Here is a 7,994-nt window from a genome sequence, read left to right on the forward strand (position 1 = left end):
ATGAAAAGATAACTGCTCTTAACCCATCTATTAAATGAGCAGGAGTGTGTGTGTGAGTGAAAAAGCCAAGACCAATTAGACCTGCCAAACTGATCCCAATGCAAACCTCCAATCTTCTGAATTAAAAAAAAATTAAGAAAAAGAAGATACAGACAACAACAAACCCAGAATAATATGAAAGAAGGAACACTCAGGAAACAAGACTTCTTAGATATTAAAACTAATACAGTAGAAATATATTCAAAGAAGGGCTAGAACACAAAATTGAGGAAATCACTCAGTAAGTGGTGAAAAAAAGACAATGATAAAAACATTTGAAATGAGAAAGTTAAAGGACTAAACTAAGAATTTCAATTCAGATGTGAACATAAATTTCAGAAAAAACAGAAAACTGAAGGTAGCAGCTTATTAAAGACATTTTTAAAAATCCCCAAAATGAAGGGCCTGTGTTTCCATATTAAAAGGGAAGTCAGAACAAAAAAAATTAAAAGCATATCATGATCTAATTTTAGATCACTGAAAATAAAGAGAAGGTCCTGTATTTGTTTTCCAGGGCTTCTGTAAGAAAGTACCCCAAACTGAGTGACTTAAAAAAAAAATTGTCGTCTCACAGTTTGGGAAGCTAGAAGCACAAGATCAAGGTGCTGGGAGAGCTTGTTTCTTTCGAGGGCTATGCAGGAAGGACCTATTCCAGGCCTTTCTCCTTGGCTTGTAGATGACCGTATTATTTCTGTGTCTCTTCCTGTTGTCTTACCCCTATGTGTGTTTACTCTTTGTCCAAATTTTCCCTTTTTATAAGAACATCAATCAGATTGGATTAGAACCAACCCTATTGACTTCATCTTAAGTAATTGTATCTATAACGACACTACTTCCAAATAAGGTCATATTCTGAGGTAGTGGGGAAAAGGACTTCACATATGATTTTTAAGAGGACACAATTTAACCTATAACAAGTCCTAAAATCATCCAAAAGAAAAAATATATAAAACAGATCACATAGAGGGAACTGGATTTAGAATGACATTGGACTTCTTAGTATACCCTCAAAGTTCTTTAGGAAAATGATTTTCAACCTAGAATTCTATTCATAACCAACTAATAATTAAATGTAAAGGTGGGCTAAAGACGTCTTTAGACATGCAAGGACTCAAGTGTTAACTTTCCCTATCCCCTTCTCAGGAAGCCACTGCTGCATATGCTTAATAAAAGTGGCAGGGGGTGGGGGATTGGTGGATTTACTCTAAAGTTAATGAATCTTCAATTTTAGAATCCCTCACTTGCACAGTTCCCCCTTTCAATGAATGGAAAGGGCCCTAGCAATGTGGTGACATAATCAAATGATTTTGAAAAAATTTTAAAGAAAGATAACCACTATTGGTTAAGACAGTCACATTTCCTTGTAATAGGTGTGCTAGGCATTTTTGGGATCCAGCTAAGAAGAAGCTGTGTTGGAGACATTATATTGTGTTTAGTAGGATATATTTATGAGGCTTATGTCATTTCCATGTATAATTAAAGTTTTGCCAGTTGGAAGTGTAAGAATAGCTTCTAGTAATCTCCTCTTACCATTATGCTAACTGCCTTAGTGGCATCAAAGTTCAGAGCCAGAGATTTATCACAATAAGAATGTGTCCTTTTGCAGCTGACACCAGAAAGATCTAGGTAGGGAAGGAGATGGAGGATGTGAAATTTACAGAGGCGGAAAAATCTACCAACCATCATGCATGCAAACTGTAAGCAGAGCATTCAGTTCTCATCAAAGCCCAGAAAAAAATGGACATTCTCTTCAGTCGGGAAAGTACTGGATAATATAGAATTTGTGATTATAAATGCACCACAATTTTTTTTGATGAAAATTGTACAAAAATACAATTTATCTGAATTCCTGTGTGTTAAGGGCGTATACTTGTATATGCAGTGTCACAAACATAGTATATTTGAGTGTAAAGTTGTATGATTTATAACTAAGCATCTTGTCCTGACAAATTTTGGCAGTTCCCGATGAAAACTGCCCCTGAGTGAAACAATCTCTGAGTGGAACCTGAGGAAGTAAGTCTCAAGTGACAAAAACACTACATGTCATCCTGTGTATGTCAATGTATGTGTATAATACACATTTATGTAGCTCAAAACAGGCTAGCAGCAATTTGTAAATGCATTTGAATTTATGGGACAGGAAATGAAAAGTATTAAAGCAATTATTATCTTCAGGAGAAACAAGAAGTTGTAAAAGAGTTGCAGTCGTAGTGAGGTGGGAGGTAGATGGGCACCCCCAGGGTAAGCAGTTAGAGATTCGTTCCCAGTGGACTGATACTCCAAGATGAGAATAGCAGGACAATTTAGAGAGGAGGCTGGGCCCTTCCCAGATAGAAGATAAAAGACCACGTATTTCTCATTCTCCAAGTCAAGGAGACCTTCCCGACTACAAAGCTCCTTGGAGGTCAAAAAGGGAGGGGGCGCCACCCCATAGTAAGAGATGTCAACTACCCATAGACCTCTTTGCTAGACTCCATCTTGGCTAAGAGATGCGCACGCACACATGGGAGGATCCTGAGATAAACCAAATAATGGGCTTAGAACCAGGCAAAACAAAATGCTTGGCTAAAGGAAGCCTGGAAGAAATGCCCCATATAAATGATTTAAACTACTACGAGTGTGCGACTCTCTCTGAGTCCGCCTGTGTGTCTCTCCATACGTACTGTACTGTTTTCCTCCTAATAAGCACTTATTTCACTACCTTCCGTCTTTGTGGGAATTCTTTTCTGCAAAGCCGAAGGGCCAGGGCCTTGTCACTGACCCCTGGTCTAGCGTCTCGGATTTGGTGTCTCACTTCCGCGACCCGACCTCAATCTCTGACCGGGAACCAAGCCACTGCAGGCCGAGGCCACCTGAGATCAGTAGTATACCACTTAGTCTCACTGTGAGCAGTATTAACCTCATCAGAATCCATGTAAGCACTGCACATTGATTTAGTTCATATTATGATGTAACTACATTAGGAAGCTATAGGGACTATGTATGGGAGTCTGTATGCTTGTGTGTCTGTTGTGTGTGAGTTATTTGTAAGAGAGGTAAATTCTCATCTTCCATTTAAAACAAAATAACTGCCTAAAATTGAAAACTGAAGAAATACCATATAGGAATGTTAAATGCCTGAGGAAAGGTGGAAGCTAAAGGTGTATTAGGGGATGCTGTTGGAGAATAAGATTTATGGGTCAGGAAGAGAGGAATAGGAAATAGCTACATTTTGTTATAAACTTTGTAGTGCTATTTGCCTTTTAAAAGCATGTTTATATATTTTTAATAAAAATAAAATGTAACTGAAAAATGGAATCAGTTCTGACACACTTTCATAAAATGAGTCCTGTAAGCTTATTACACTTTTCTAGATTATTGCTAAAATTGATTCACATTTTATTTTTGCATTATATAATGCTAGTAGGAGTACTCTTTCAAGGTGAAGAAATGATTAAATGAAACTAATTATTTCTTTGAAGAAAACCTAAATCCTTGATAAACCAAATGAGAATTGAGATAGAGCAGCCTGTTTGAATATCATTGTGTAGAGCCAATACTTTTTTAAAGGAAAGTAGGATTTAAATATTTATGAAATTACGTTTTCTTTACTATTTTGAAAAAGAAATTATTAAAATTTTACAACCTTTGTAGAATTTATTTTTCTTTCCTTTCTGTACTATGTAGGAAATAAATTAGTTTTACATTAATAAATCAGAATACGTGAAAAACTAATTGCTCACAAAATGCAACTGTATCAGATAGAAATAAAACAGCATTGTTGCTTAGCTTCCTAAGTTTGAATTTATTATATTTAATAAAATAAAGATTAAAAATGTATGCATTGGGGTTTCTAAATGTAGGCACCATGCATTCATTCAGGTTTTGTTATAGAAGAAGCATTGATTTTACTCTTGCATCTACATTTCACAAAGAGAGTATCAGCGGAAAAAAGCTTGCCTCACAGGCAAGGTTGAAAGCTCAGTTTCATTTTATTTCTTATCTTAATAGCAGGAACCTGCTATACAATGAAAAATATATGCTTCAGGAAGATTGAACGTGCTACGTTTTGCAGAGTTGTTCATCTTTTCTAAAGGACAGTTATCAACTAAGCAAAAAATGAAGAAATAGCTATTCTGTTTGGCTTGTGATATTATAGATCTATGACTGTGTAGTTAGAAAAATCCAAGCAGGAGAGGTTAGAGTTTAAAAATTAAGAGAAAGGTGATAGAGTGTTTTTGTTGAGAATATAGCTTCAGAGGAATACATATTATGGTGGGCATCCTGTAAAATGGCCCCCAAGAGTCCTTACCTCCTAGTATTCAGGCTTTTGTGAAATCCCCTCTCATTGAGTGTGCACTAGACTTGCTTCTAAACAATAGAATATGGGAGAAGTGATGGGATGTTGCTTCCAAGATTAGGTTATAAAAAAGAGTTTGGCTTCTGTCTTGGTGCTTTCTCTCACTCTCTCTTGGCTTGCCGAGCCTGAAAGACCTTGCCAGTTTTTGAGGCAGCTCTAGGGAGAGTTTCATGTGTGTGAGCTTGGAAGGAGATCTTCTGAGACCTGTCAGTAGCCACATGTGTGAGCGTTTAAGAGATCCTTCCCTAGTCAAGCCCTGGGAAAACTGCAGTCCCAGCTGACACCTTTACTGTAGGCTCTTAAAGGACTCTAATCAGAAACACCCAGCTAAGCCACTACCTAACCTACTGAAAGTGTAAGATAATTTTTTTTCAACTACTGAATTTTGGGATAATTAATTATGGAGCAATAAGTAACTAATTCACAGGCCATAATTTAAACCCTGGCCCCACTTAATTTCTCTAAGTCTCAGATTCTACATTATTAAAATAGGATAACAACTGTATGTAATTTTTGTATCACTGTTTGGGGATTTAATGGGATAACATACTAATAACTCAGCATCTGTAACTGCACATATGGTTTACCCAAAAAAGGGAACTATTATTTTTATTATCCATATAATTTGGGGTAAAATGTATAGAATCAGTCTGTTCTTCTGTACTTAGACTGGAATATATCTTCTCAAAAGATCTGTAAACCATCATCCAACATATAATTTGCCTTTAATATTTATTCTAGACCAGTGTCAATCTTTGCTGCCTTTCCATAGCCATCACCTGCTATCCTTGGCTTTAGACTCAGTCGTATCCAACCACTGAACCAATTCTGATCAACACACACCATACCTATATTAGCAATCTCACAGTCTCCAACCAGCTGGGTTTAGAATTAATACTAAAGTCCTAATCCCAGGACAAGATTAAGGTTGGGGTTTGAGAAGTAATAACTTTTTAAACTACAGAATTGTCCCTATCTCTTGTTGGCTTTTTCCCTAGGCCATGACTTCCTGATTTGTACAACATCCTGAGATACCATGCCTGGTGGCTCTACATCTAAGTTTGACCCCCTAGATCAGCCATGCTTTCTCCCTTATTCCTGACACCACCATGATTCCTGAATTTCTGTTCTTCCTCAAAGGCAAAATGCACTCTCAGTTGGTTTATGTGGATTATGCAGCTATATTTGTTAGACAGAATTTGGATAACTCCATGATGGGGATGAGATCTGTTATCATTTCCTCAGAATAATAAATATTGGGCTGGCCAAAAAGTTCATTTGGGTTTTTCTGTAAGATGTTATGGAACTAACTTTTTGGCCAACCCGATAATTCCAGCTCTATTGATGCCTCTTCCTCTTCTTCCTCCTTTTATCCTATTTATCCACACTGTTCTAACTAAATCTTAATTCTGTGTTTATCACAAGATTGAAAACACTGCACTTTTTACAAAAGCAGTAATTTATTAAAATTTTATATGTGAGACAGCATGCAAAGAAAATACTGTTTAGCAATTGGGATAAAGTATTGATACCTTCCCAGTAAAAGTAAATTTACATCTCCAAAGATTGATTTCATTAAAGCACCTTTTATCCCATAGAAAAAAAATGAACTCAGTACAACCCTAACGCAAACTTGTGCACTAAAGAAAGTACACTTCTAAAAAGGATGATAACTATGTGTATCTATATGTAATGCTGTGGAGTTGATATAAACTCTTCTTTATAAAGAACATCTCGACGTTTAGAAAATGAAGGATTTTTCTCTCCTAATTTAGCTAAGACTAAAAAGTTGATTTTATAATTCTTCAAGAATTGTAGATTTAAGACTATAAATCCAGCAGATTGGAAGACATGGTAGTGGTGATGGATTGTTGCCAATATAAAATAAAATATCAGGACAATTTCATGATAAAAAATATTATAGAAAATCACAGTCATTCTGCTCACACTTTCAAGGAAGTTAATCATCCCTAAGCTAAATGATCAATTTGTATAGTATTAGATTAATTTATTTAGATAAATATCTTCACTCAAGAGACTTAGCACATTTTAGGAATGATGTGTCAAAGTATGATAAAATTGTCAATCTGTACTATAGATTCTACCCTCATCTCATTTGTTTTTCAATAAGAATGGTGTTATAAATTACACATAGTGACAATGAAGTACGATAAATTCTAATGTGTAAATCCGGGTGTAAATATCTGTGTTATAATGCCATGCTAGCAGATTTCACTCCCAAACCCAATTTATAAGGTCTCTGATTAATACTATGGTGAACCCTTACTCAAAAGTAAACTTGAAAGTCATCGTAACTACTAATATTTAAGCTGTTTATGAGTTATATGAAAGATCCCTTTGATCTTAGCTTCTTAGTTATTTCCTTTTTATTTTTCATGCTATAATTGCCACCTTTGTTGTTTCTTCAAAAAGCATCATCCAGGAATTAATTGACAAAGCTGTGGCTGGATATTAGGTCTACTGAGTGAACAACTGGGCGTTCCTTTTTACACTCTTGTGTGCTTCATATAAAATGATTTCTAAGTGGTAGCATTTAAAAAGTGTTTTGTTGCATTTGGCATGTCTACGCTGATTAATGTTCCTGATATTTTGACACAGGCAAAGAAAGATGATATGAATTGCAGTGGTTCTTGGCCAGGACCTTTTGAGCAGGACTAGTGCAGTTTTTGGCCATTTGGCAAGTGACGTTTCCTTCATCTGTGAACTTATAGAAATCCAAACTAGTATGTGCAGGACAATATCTATTATCTCTTGAGAATGGATGCAAAAAATGAACAAATAGGAACGACAGTCTTTAGTTTTATAAAGAATACTCCTTTATATTTATCATAAAAAATCAGGACATGCTAGCTGAGAGGAGAGAAAACCTCCTAGTACCCCCAAATGAGAAAAAAAGTTATAATTGGATGTCATCACTCTCAATCATTTTGTCTGTAAAAAGGAAGCTTTTCGTCTCTAAGTGGAAAAACAGTGATCAGATTCTGTCTGTAGATGAGCATCTTTTGTCTTCCCTTATTGAGATTGAGGTAGGGTCAAATTGAACGTCTTCTGGATGTTGTAGAAACATCCAAGAAAAAAATTTTATGGCTAAGAATCCATGCAGGCAATATACAATTATTACTTCAGATCAGAGAATAAAGAAGGTTTGCTGAAAATTGTTTTCTGATTTATATGTTTCTTAGAGTTCATACATTCCTTCACCTCAGAAGTATTTATTGAGACCTCATCATGTTCCACACACTCTTCCAGCCTCTAAGAACACACCAGAACAAAACAGAAATTCTTTCCCTCCAGGGTTCACATTCTACTAAATATTTCATTCTTTGATTTGCCAAAAGAACCAATTCATTAATTTGTGAATGATTAAGTATATGAATTTCCTCTGACCTTTTATTTAAAAGTTCTCCTAAAACAATGGCTTTGTGTAAACATTTGGTGTAACGCTGTTGCACTCCTCTCTAAATCTGAATTATAACCTGTGATTGTGGCAGAACCACTAAAACTTTTAGTAACATATATAGAGATTGTGTATCCTTAGAGACACAGTAGTTAAATGCTAAGAAGTAATTCAGATGCAGATTTGTGTCTATACCCA

Source organism: Neophocaena asiaeorientalis, unplaced genomic scaffold, assembly GCF_003031525.2.
Source record: "Neophocaena asiaeorientalis asiaeorientalis breed wild unplaced genomic scaffold, Neophocaena_asiaeorientalis_V1.1 scaffold464, whole genome shotgun sequence".
Lineage (NCBI taxonomy): Eukaryota > Metazoa > Chordata > Mammalia > Artiodactyla > Phocoenidae > Neophocaena > Neophocaena asiaeorientalis.